Genomic DNA, 13,288 nt, shown 5'->3' on the forward strand with positions numbered 1-13,288 from the left:
TACTGGATGAGGCCGAGCCTGGGGATCCTCCCAGTGCTCTCGGCCCTCGATCCCGAGCACTACAGCCATCTCCGGCGACCCTCCGGCAAAGATCCGCCGCGGATCTGGTCGCCGCCGGTCAGTCTCCGGCAGGGGATGACCTGGCCTCTCTAATCCATGTTTTAAACGTTAAGTAGTCACTGACCAGTGGGCCCAGGCCTAAGTCAAACGCAATCAGGGGCTGGTCAGCGCGGGGGTTAACCCTGTGAGGCTGACCAGTGGGTCCCCCTTGTCGGGTTTGACCTGATCAGGTCAGCCGACGGCTGACGCCATGCTGACGTGAGCCTCACGCAATAAGTGGATTTTCTGATTTAAAAGAATTCCAGAAAATGCCCAAAACTTCTAAAAATCGTAGAAATTAATCTGTAACTCCAATGAAAATAATTTATATATGGAAAAGTATCAGAAAAATCCAAGGAATCTGAATATGTCATTTCCAAACATGTTTGAAAATGTTAGTGGACCAAACATGTAAAATAATGAATAGGTTAAATTCAATAAATGTTTTGGAGTTGGAATTGAAAATCATTTGAATTTCATTTCAAATGCTTTGATCAAACATTGTCCAATCACAACCAACAACTTAACATATCATTCCATGCATGTTAAAAACAAGTTGATATGAGCAATAGGTCGAATCAATTAAAACGGTATTCGAGAATACCTCATTTGAAGTAATATCTGAATCTGATTCAAATCAACTTCAAACTTAATAAGTGATAGCTACATTAGCATACCACCTTGCATCCTCATGCCATGCTCATGCATCATTTTGTTGCATATGGTTGTTATTGATTGTTGTCATTTCTTTCGGTAGGCTCCGCTCCTCCGGATTCCACCGAATATCCGACTGACGGATATTGTCCCTCCTTTGAGCAACAAGGCAAGCAACCATTTTGATAATCCCGATAGATCCCATGTTCTCGCTCCTGCACTTACTTATTGCATTAGGATCAAATGCTTCAAATGCTTTTGCCACGTTAGTTGAACCCACTTCCTTTGCATGACCTGTCTTTGTCACAGTAAATAGCTGAACCTTGCAACCTCGCATAGCTGGTAGATGCTTGAGCCATGATGTGCCTTATCCTGCTATGCATGCTATGCTTACAGTTGTGTATGGTATATCATCTGGGAGATGAACAGAATTGTGAGAATGTGTTCAGTAAGTAAAGGTTGTTTGTTGAACCTGATTTGGTAAAGGTACCGGTGAAAGACTATGTAGGAGTACATGGCGGGTTGTTTCATTGGAACCATCCTTAGGAACTGAGTTCCGTGTATGTAATCCAAGACGAGATACTACCACATGCTGGGCCCTGAAATATGACCCCGCTCGACTTATTAATCACCTAGTACCCGGTCGAGGAGTTGCAAGTAGTTTCTGGTGTTTATAGTCATGCTGGAGGTCGTGCATAGCGCTGACCTGAGAGGTGGGCTGTGATGCGGTAGGCAGTGGCACGGTGTACCAAGTGGCACTCGGATGGTGGGCTTGGGAACCCTGCGCACATCGTTTGGGGCCGTGGCGGAAACCTCGGCCGGACTTTCGTGCGGGTTACCCTGAGATAGGCGATAGACCTGGACTAAGTATTAGCGTGGTTAACGGTCGTGGCCGACTCCCTCGCTGGGCTTCCGCTTGAAGGTTGCCAAGGTGCATGACGTGCACATGGTGATAAGTGGCGAGAGCGTGTATGAAGAAGTACACCCCTGCAGGGTTATGATCTATTCGAATAGCCGCGTCCGCGGATATGGACTACTTGGAGACATATGTTGTTCAGAGATAACTTTAATGGCTACTCATAAAATTGTCAAGATAAGCGTGAGTGTCGTGGACGGCATATCCGTGTGGAGACGGAATGATTCCACGATGGAGTATTGTTGTGGTGTTAGTGGACTCGTGTGCGAGAAATGAAGTTGTCATAAAATTATTTTAAAATGCAAGTTGTCTAGCCACGAGTCAAATGCTGGCTTTCCGCATGAAACCACACAACTCCTTATTGATACATTGCATGAGTAGATAGTTATCCTAAAGTCTTGCTGAGTACCTCAGTACTCATGTTTGCTTAATATTGTTGCAGAGGTTGTTAATGACCCTAATGGAGGGTTCTTCCTAGACATCGACGACGACGAGTAGCTGGTATCCCAGCTACGATCTGGCCCTAGGGTGGGTCTGTAGTATAGTCAGGCCATGTGCCTTCTAGTTTCATCTGTCTGTACTCAGACAGTTTATCTACTTCCGCTGGCTTGTAACTTGAATGACTGCTATGATGGGTCGTGACACCCCTACTGTGTAATATTATGTGTGTGGCTCTTCCGAGCCTTTTAAATAAAGCTTGTATTTTTATGGTTATGTTGTGATGCCATCGATGTATCTATACATATTGGTATGCCATGCGTACGTGTGTCGTACTGATATGTATGGGGTTCGATAAACTAGTCGTAGGCTTCAGTAGCATTCCTTACAGGGAAATGCCCCTTTGTGATCCAACGAGCCATGATAGTTCGCTACTGCTCTGGATACATTGGTTGAACGGCATGTGTCCTTCTTAGTTGCTGTGTGTGTCCCCGATGGGGAAATGTCACGCGATGTAATGGAGTCCTTGTAGCTTGCTACGACTCGTCTACATTCGCTGGTGACCGACACCTGCTTTGTTGGGTCATGTATGCCTGTCCCTGTGCGGAACTGCAACTTTGGTTTATGACTAGACATGTCGATCCGGGTTCTTTGTCATTGGATTGCTAGCGACACAATTGCATATGCGAGTCAAAAGGCGCAAACGGTCCCGGCTAAGGTAAGGCTGTAGCCGTGGGCATAACCGTGCGTGAGATCGCAAAGAGATGCGATGTGTTACAGGCTGGATTCCTATGGCTTAGGATCGGGGTCCCGACATCTAGCTTGGCGTATGACGTTGAAACATCTCTTTAGCTATCTTACGATCATGCAAATGCAATATGAAAGTGACGGCACAAGTCATGAGACGGAACGGTGGGAGTTGCATGGCAATATATCTCGGAATGGCTATGAAAATGCCATAATAGGTAGGTATGGTGGCTGTTTTGAGGAAGGTATAAGGTGGGTTTGTGCACCGGGAAAGTTGCACGGCACTAGGGAGGCTAGCAATGGTGGAAGGTGAAAGTGCATCTATACCATGGACTCACATTAGTCATGAAGAACTCATACACTTATTGCGAAAGTTTTATTAGTAATCGAAACAAAGTGCTAAACGCATACTCCTAGGGGAAGGGTTGGTAGGTGTTAACCATCGCACGATCCCGACCGCAACACGAAGGATGACAATCAATAAATCAATTATGCTCCGACTTCCTAACATAGTGGTTCACCGTACGTGCATGCTACGGGAATCACTAACTTCAACGCAAGTATTTCTAGATTCACAACACCCTACTAACAGAACTCTAATATTACCAAATCCATATCTCAAAACTTAATCATGAGGAATCAAACTTCTCTTACTAATTAATGCACTTGAATATGGAAGTTTTTATTATATCCTCTTTGGATGCCTATCATCTTTAGGACTACTTTCATAGCACAAGCCAATTACCAAGTTACTAAGAGAGAGCACTCTCAAAAAGATATAAGTGAAGGTCGAGAGTTTTTATTTCTCCAAAATATGACACTGCCGTGCTCTAAAAAGATCTAAGTGAAGCACTAGAGCAAAATTATCTAGCTCAAAAGATATAAGTGAAGCACTTGCGAGCTAAATTGCCTAACTCAAAACATATAAGTGAAGCTCAATGAGTATTCTAGCAAATTCACAATGAGTGCATGTCTCTCTCAAAAATGTGTGCAGCAAGGATGATTGTGACACAACAAAAAGAAAAGACTCCTATAATACATGACGCTCCAAGCAAAACACATATCATGTGGTGAATAAAAATATAGCTCCAAGTAACGTTACCGATGGATTGAAGACGAAAGAGGGGATGCCTTCCCGGGGCATCCCCATGCTTAGGCTTTTTGGTGTCCTTGAATTTGGCTTGGGATGCCTTGGGCATCCCCAAGCTTGAGCTCTTTCCACTCTTTATCCCATTGTCCATGAGAACATCACCCAAAACTTGAAAACTTCACAACATAAAACTTAAACAAAAACTCGTGATATCGTTAGCATAAGAAAACAAACTACCAACTCTTTAGGTATTGTAGTAAACTTGATCTATATTTAGATTGATGTTAGATTACTGTATTCTCACTTTTCCATGGCTAGTAACCCCCTATACTAACCATAGTTTCATCAAAATAAGCAATCAACACAACAAAAATAGAATCTGTCAAAAACAAACCTGTTTGTAGCAATCTGTATACTTCGTATACTTCTGGTATCCCAAAAATTATGAAAATTAGGGAAACTGGCATATCAACCATCATAAAAAAATCAACTCAAAATATCTTTATGGATAGGAATTAAAAATAATTTTGTGAGCGCAAAGTTTCTGTCTTTTTCAGCAAGATCAAACAACCATCACCAAAACTAGTCATAAAGGTTTTACTTGGCTCAAACACAAAAAGAAACACAAAAAACACAATCATAATAGAGTTATGGTGGTGTGGACACAACAAAAGAGAAAGCAAAAAGCAAAAATAAATTTATTCATTGGGTTGCCTCCCAACAAGCGCTTTTCTTTAAAGCGTTTTAGCTAGGCATTGATAATTCAATGATGCTCACACAAAAGACAAGAATTGAAGCACAATGAGAGCATCATAAGGCATGTGAAAATCACATCTAATTCTAACATACTTCCTATGCATAGGCATTTTATAGGAAAACAGATTGTCAAGACAACCAATAGTTACCATATGCAAGGAAGAAGGAAGAGACAATAGCAATCTCAACATAACGAGAGGTAATTTAGTAACATGAAAATTTCTACCACAATATTTTCCTCTCTCATAACAATTACATGTGGGATCATATTCAAATTCAACAATATAGCTATCACATAGGATATCCTTTTCATGATCCACATGCATGCAAAGTTGACGCTCTTCAAAAATAGTGGGATTATAATCAACTAAAGTCATGACTTCTCCAATCCCAATTTCAATATTATTGCAAATATCATAATCATCATGAGGCTTAAACAAATTTTCAAGATCATAAGAAAAATAATTACCCCAATCATGATCATTGCAACAAGTAGTGGACATAGCAAAACTAGCATCCCCAAGCTTAGGGTTTTGCATATTTTTAGCATGATTGACATTAATAGAATTTATAGTGAAATCATTGCAATCATGCTTTTCATTCAAGGAGCCCTCGTGAATCACTTCATAAATTTCTTCATCACAATTTTCAGATTCATGCATCTCAAGCAAAACTTCATAAAGATAGTCCAGTGCACTCAACTCACTAGCAATTGGTTCAACATAATTGGATCTCCTAAAGAGATTAGCAAGTGGATGAGGATCCATATCAATAGATTTTCAGCAAGCGAAGATGCAAGCATATTGAAGGCACATAACACACAACCAAAGGAAAGGCAAATATTTTTGTAATTTTTTTTCAGAAGTGGGGTAGAGGAAAACGAGAGGCAAAAGGCAAATAAAGTAAATGCAAGAGATGAGTTTGCGATAGTTACTTGGATAAGCTTCAATTAGAATAGTCCTTGGTGCCAGAAATTGACACGTTGAAGGGAGACTATTCTTGACTTGATACTCCCCGGCAACGGCGCCAGGAATTCTTCTTGCTACCTCTTGAGCTTGCGTTGGTTTTTCCCTTGAAGAGGAAAGGGTGATGCAGCATAGTAGCAGTAAGTATTTTCCTCAGTTTGAGAACCAAGGTATCAGTCCAGTAGGAGTATCAAGACAAGTCACCAATGTACCTACGCAAAAACAAACAAACTTGCACCCAACGCTATAAAGGGGTTGTCAATCCCTTCACGATTAATTGCAAGGTGATATCTGAAGGTGGAAAGTGAAACAAAGTAAAAGTGTAGAGATGAAAATATGATGTGAAGTAGACCCGCGGGCCATAGTGTTCACCAGAGGCTTCTGTCATGATAGCAAGTATTACGGTGCGTGAACGAATTACTGTTGAGCAATTGATAGAACCGCGCAAAGTCATGATGATATCTAAGGCAATGATCATACATATAGGCATCACGTCCGAGACAAATAGACCGATACTTTCTGCATCTACGACTATTACTCCACACATCGACCACTATCCAGCATGCATCTAGTGTATTGAGTTCATAACAAACAGAGTAACACCTTAAGCAAGACGACATGATGTAGAGGGATAAATTCATGCAATAGATATAAACCCCATCTTTTTACCCTTGATGGCAACAACACAATGCGTGCCTCGCTACCCCTTCTGTCACTGGGTGAGGACACCGCACGGTATGAACCCAAAACCAAACACTTCTCCCATTGCAAGAATTATAGATCAAGTTGGCCAAACGAAACCCACAACTCGAAGAGAATTACAAGGATACGAAATCATGCATATAAGATATCAGAGGAAACTCAAATAATATTCATAGATAATATGATCATAAATCAACAATTCATCGGATCTCGACAAACACACCGCAAAAGAAGATTACATCGGCTAGATCTCCATGAAGATCATGGAGAACTATGTATTGAAGATCCAAGAGAGAGAAGAAGCCATCTAGCTACTAGCTATGGACCTGAAGGTCTGTGGTGAACTACTCACGCATCATCGGAGAGGCAATGGTGTTGATGAAGAAGCCCTCCGTGTCTGAATCCCCCTCCGGCAGGGCACCAGAACGTGGCCCAGATGGGATCTTGCGGAGACAGAAGCTTGCGGCGGTGGAAAAGTATTATCGTGGCTCTCTCTAGCAGTTTTGGATTTTTAGGGAATTTATAGGTGGAAGAAGTAGGCGCCCCCAGGCTGCGGCTAGGGGGCTTGAGGTCTCCCCCGGGGTCCTTTGCCTTGGTTCTCAAGTTCCCTGCGTATCTTCTGTTACAGAAAAATCATTCCGAAGATTTTTATTCCAGTTGGACTACGTTTAATATTCTTCTCTGAAAAGGGTCAAAAACACGGAAAAAATAGGAACTGGCACTTGGCACTGAGTTAATAGGTTAGTCCCAAAAAAGATATAAAATAGCATATTCTTGCATACAAAACATCCAAAGTTGGCAAGATAATAGCATGGAACCATCAAAAATTATAGATACGTTGGAGACGTATCATTCATTCTTATCATTAGGAACCATAGTCATACCTCCTTTCTTGGGAACACAATGTACCGGACTTACCCACTTACTATCAGCTATAGGGTAGATAATACCTGCGGCTAGAAGCTTGAGGATTTAGGTCCTCACAACATCAACATTTCGGGTTCAACCGACGTTGATGATCAACAACTGGTTTAGCATCAGGCTCAAGATTGATAGTATGCTGATAAATAGATGGACTAATCCCCTTAAGACCATCAAGGGTATAGCCAATAGCGCCTTGGTGTTTACGAATGACTTCCAATAATCACTCTTCTTCATATCCAAAAGGTTAGCATTGATAATAACAGGATATACTTTATTTTCATCTATATAAGCATACTTGAGCTATTTGGAAGAGGTTTAAGATCAAACACCGGGTCTTCTTTTGGTTTTGATAAAATTCCCAAAGGCTCAACCGGAAGGTTGTGCTTCACGATAGCAGGTTGTCTCAAGAATATGTTGTCTAGCTCATTCCTTTCCTGCATATGCATATCATTCTCATGGTCTTCCATAAATCGCTGCAAAGAATCGTTAGGAGGAATAGCAATAGAAGCAAACTCTTCAAAAAAATTATCATTACTAGGCAAATCAGTACCACGAGTTTGCTTCGAGAATTTAGAAAAGTTAAATTCATATGGCTCACCATTAAATTCAACAGATACTTTTCCTTTCCTGCAATCTATAATAGCTCCACAAGTTTTGATAATAGGCCTGCCAAAGATAATAGGGCAAAAACTATCTTGCACTGAACCAAGTACTAGAAAGTCGGTAGGATATTTTACCTTTCCACATAGGACTTCAACATCTCGCACAATTCCAATAGGAGAGATAGTTTCTTTGTTTGCAAGAAGAATAGTAACATCAACGTCTTCAATTTCACATGGTAGAATCTCATTCACGATCTCTTGATAAGTGCAAAAGGAATAGCACTAGCACTGGATCCCAAATCACATAGCATGTAATAATTATGATCTCCTATTTTAACAGATACAACTGGAGTACCTGAAATTGGGCCTTTATTCTTGGATGTAACAAGGTTAGTAGAAACAACACAAAAAATTATATTAGAATCCCCAATATTACTAGTAACAAGATCCTTGACTAATGCAACTTGAGCATTGACCTTAATCAGGTCCTCATGCTCATCTGTCGTTCTTTCACTTTTATTCAGGATGTCTATGACAAAAGAATGCTCCCTCATCCTTGTGGGAAAAGGGGGCTTTTCATATAAAATTGCAGGCAAGATAGGGTCAACAACATTGATATCAACAGGTAATTCCTTAAAAGGTTTATGGTATTGATCCTCCCTATTCTTAGAAGAATCAATATGAGAGGCAAAGTCTTTGCAAAAATCAATTAGAAGTTGGGACTCAAGACCAATCTTAGCACAAAAGGTATTGAAGTAATCAGTTTTCACATAGCTTTCAATGTAATCATGCTCATAATTTATAACGGGTTCAATACTTTATCAATCTCCCAATCTTCAGTGTTCTTCTGAATCCTTTCAATAAGATCCCACCTAGCATCAGTGCTATTGTTGGAGAATGTCGCACTAGAGGAGGCATCAAACATCTCTTTATCTTGACGAGAAAGCCTTGCATAAAAATTTGTAAGAATAATTTCCTTGGGGAGCTCATGATTGGGATATTTGAGCATTAGGGACTTCAATCTCCCCCAAGCTTGAGAGATGCTTTCTCCGTGATGAGACGAAAAGTTATAAATATAGTTCCTGTCTCGACGCATTTCATGAAGAGGATAAAACTTTGCATAAAAGAGAGGCATAAGATCTTGCCAATTTAGAAAATGAGAGTTATCAAGAAGCTTATACCAATCCAAAGCCTTATCTTTTAATGAAAGAGAGAATAGCTTTCTCATAACAAAATCCATCGATATACCTGCAAGCTTAAATAAGGAGCATAGTGTGAAAGATATAGCAAGTGTTCGCCTGGATGTCTATCTCCTGCATATTGATTGGCCAAGACACAATCAATAATACTGGTTGGTATTTTAAAGGGCACAATTTTAGTAGGTGGGGGAGGCTTCTCCACCACAATAGCGTTGGGGCGGTTCCCCACAAGCAACAAACCAAGAGCAGAGTTGGCCATAGGGACAAAAGGCGGAAACAGCAAAATAAAAACAACACGGAGAGTGTAAAAGTTTCCTTGCCAATTTCACTTACCAATAGCTCTACACTTCCCGGCAACGGTGCTAGAAAATGGTCTTGATGACCCACAAGTGTAGGGGATCTATCGTAGCCGTTTAAATAAGTAAGAGTGTCGAACTAACCGAGGAGCAGAAGGTACTGACAAGCGATCTTGAGCAAGGAATAACTACAAGTACGGAAAGGTAACTTTTTATGGGTTTTCTGGTATAAGCAACAAGGAAATAAATGCAGGGAAAGTAAATGGTGCTGAGGTGCAACAAATGGCCCAATCCTTTTGAACACAATGGATAATCCGGGGTACTAAACTTATAAAGACTAAGGCATTCCTGAGGACATATGGGAGAGATAGTCAAATGATTTCGCCATATTCCGTCTAGTACTATGTTTTGTATTGATAAGTGTTATGTGGGTGGATCTTAATTAGTGCACCGTCTAAGCTAAGACAAGTACACTCTTATGATTAAACTCCTTTCAAGCATTCGCAAATACAAGAGAGAAATTAAGGCAAAGCCTAACCATAGCAATAAGCTTTAGGATCCAACACTCCCTCGTGCAAAAGCATGCGAACTGGGGTTCAGGTTTCGGTCACTCCGGCAACCCACCATAAGCATTCTTTATACACGATTCATTCTCCTAGGCCCATACAAAGGTGAAGTGTTATGTAGTCGACGTTCGTATAACACCACTAGAAGATTAACACCATAACTTAAATATCAATCAACACATATTACTTCAACATCATATGACTACTATCAACCAAACTTCTCCCATGTCCTCAAGAACTAAAGTAACTACTCACAAGACATAAAAGAGATCATGATCAGAGGGGATGAAAATATGATGAACAATCTGGTCATAACAATAATTCTCCAACAATACTCAATAGTATTCACCACAAAATAGTAATCAACATCGGTAGAGTAAAGGGGATGAATAGTGCAAGTTACAACTCCGATTGCAATGGTAAAGTGAGTTGGGTGAAGATGGTGATGGTGATGATGATCTCGATGATGCCCGTGACGATGGTGGTGACGATGAGGATGATCTACCCTTCCGAGATGAGTTCTCCCCGGCGGAATCTGCCCGCCGGAAAGGTCTTTTCTTCTCTGTAGGTTTCCACCGCGGAGCGGCGGCGGAATTGCAAAAACTCTTCTGTTCCTATAACTATTAGGTCACGAGGGTCATATAGGCCAAAGGAGGGCATCGGAGGCGGGACCCAACACCCAGGCGGCCTCTGGGCGCAGCCTAGGAGTGATCGGCGCCACCAGGTCGTCTGGGTGCGTGGTGGCCCCCCTCCAGCCCTTCTTCGGCATGTCTTCATGATTCGTTCGGAAATTTCTTCCCCATAAATTTCAGTGCAGTTGGAGATTTTCTCATATGGCAACTCTTCATGCTATTTTCTGTGTTGAATCCCTCGTCTGCTGTTTCAGCACCGAAAAGTTGTAAACTGTGTAAAATAAGCCAAAACACTATAAGAACAGCATCATATTGTGAAATATATCAATGAACAAAGACAAATTATGATACAAAATAGTGATGCATTTTGGACGTATCACAACCCTGTCATGGAAATCATGTTGTTGGACAACAGTGAACCTTCAAACTAGGAAGAAGTGATGGCGAGCTCGGATTCCAACAAATGGCTTGAGGCCATGAAATCCGAGATAGGATCCATGTATAAGAACAAAGAATGGACTTTGGTGGACTTGCCTAATGATCGGCGAGCCATAGAAAATAAATGGATCTTGAAGAAGAAGACTGACGCGGATGGTAATGAGACCATCTATAAGTCTCTACTTGTCGCTAAGGGTTATCAACAAGTTCAAGGGAGTGACTACGATGAGACCTTCACACCCGTAGCGATGCTAAAGTCGGTCCGAATCATGTTGGCAGTTGTCGCATTTTATGATTATGAAATCTGGCAAATGGACGTCAAAATGACATTCCTGAAGTTCTTTCTTAAGGGAGAATTGTATATGATACATCTGGAAGGTTTTGTCGATCCTAATAATGCTGATAAGGTATGCAAGCTCCAGCGCTCCATCTATGGGCTGGTGCAAGCATCTCGGAGTTGGAACATTCGCTTTGATGAGGTGATCAAAGCGTTTGGGTTTGTACAGACTTATGGAGAAGCCTGTATTTACAAGAAAGTGAGTGGGAGCTCTCTAGCATTTCTCATATTATATGTGGATGACATATTGTTGATGGGAAATGATGTAGAACTTTTGGAAAGCATAAAGGCCTATTTGAATAAGAGTTTTTCAATGAAGGACCTTGGAGAAGCTGCTTACATATTAGGCATCAAGATCTATAGAGATAGATCGAGATGCCTCATTGGTATTTCACAAAGCACATACCTTGACAAGATATTGAAGAAGTTCGATATAAATGAGGCCAAGAAGGGGTTATTTCCTGTATTACAAGGTGTGAGGTTGAGTACGACTCAACGCCCGACCACGACAGAAGATAGAGAAAAGATGAGTACCGTCCCCTATGCTTCAGCCATAGGCTCTAATTTGTATGCCATGCTATGTGCCAGACCTGATGTGAACCTTGCCATAAGTTTGGTAGGGAGGTACCAAAGTGGTCCAGGACTAGATCACTGGACAACGGTCAAGAACATCCTTAAGTACCTGAAAAGGACTAAAGATATGTTTCTCGTTTATGGAGGTGCCGAAGAGATTCTCGTAAAGGGTTACGTTAATGCTAGCTTCGACACAGATCCGGATGACTCTAAGTCACAAACTGGATACGTGTATATTTTGAATGGTGAGGCAGTCAGCTGGTGCAGTTGCAAGCAAAGCATGGTGGCGGCATCTACATGTGAAGCGGAGTACATAGTTGCTTCGGAAGCAGCACAGGAAGGTGTCTGGAAGAAGGAGTTCATCACCGACCTAGGAGTGATTCCCAGTGCGTCGGGCCCGATGACTCTCTTTTGTGACAACACTGGTGTTAGTGCCAATGCCAAGGAGCCCATGTTTCACAAGAAGACCAAGCACATCAAGCGCCGCTTCAACTCCAATCCTAGATACATCCAGGATGGAGATATAGATATTTGTAAACTACATATGGATCTGAATGTTGCAGATCATTGACTAAACCTCTTCCACGAGCAAAACATGATCAGCATCAGAATTCTATGGGTGTTAGATTCATCACAACGTAACTAGATTATTGACTGTAGTGCAAGTTGGAGACTGCTGGAAATATGCCCTAGAGGCAATAATAAAGTGGTTATTATTATATTTCCTAGTTCATGATAATTGTCTATTATTCATGCTATAATTCTATTAACTGGAAACCGTAATACATGTGTGAATATATAGATCACAATGTGTCCCTAGTAAGCCTCTAGTTGGCTAGCTCGTTGATCAACAGATGATCATGGTTTCCTCATCACGGACATTGGATGTCATTGATAACGGGGTCACATCATTCAGAGAATGATGTTATGGACAAGACCCAATCCTAAGCATACATTAGATCGTATTGTTCGTCTGCTAAAGCTTTTCTAATGTCAAGTATTATTTGCTCATACCATGAGATTGTGCAACTCCCGGATACCGTAGGAGTGCTTTGGGTGTATCAAACGTCACAACGTAACTCGGTGATTATGAAGGTGCACTACAAGTATCTTCGAAAGTGTTTGTTGGGTTGGTACGAATCGAGACTGGGATTTGTCACTCCGTGTGACGGAGAGGTATCTCTGGGCCCACTCGGTAATACATCATCGTAATGAGATCAATGTGACTAAGGATTTAGCCACGGGATGATGTGTTATGAAACGAGTAAAGAGACTTGTTGGTAACGAGATTGAACAAGGTATAGGTATACCAACGATCGAATCTCGAGCAAGTATCATACCGGTAGACAAAGGG

The sequence above is a fragment of the Hordeum vulgare genome, chromosome 7H (assembly GCF_904849725.1).
Source record: "Hordeum vulgare subsp. vulgare chromosome 7H, MorexV3_pseudomolecules_assembly, whole genome shotgun sequence".
NCBI classification, from domain to species: domain Eukaryota; kingdom Viridiplantae; phylum Streptophyta; class Magnoliopsida; order Poales; family Poaceae; genus Hordeum; species Hordeum vulgare.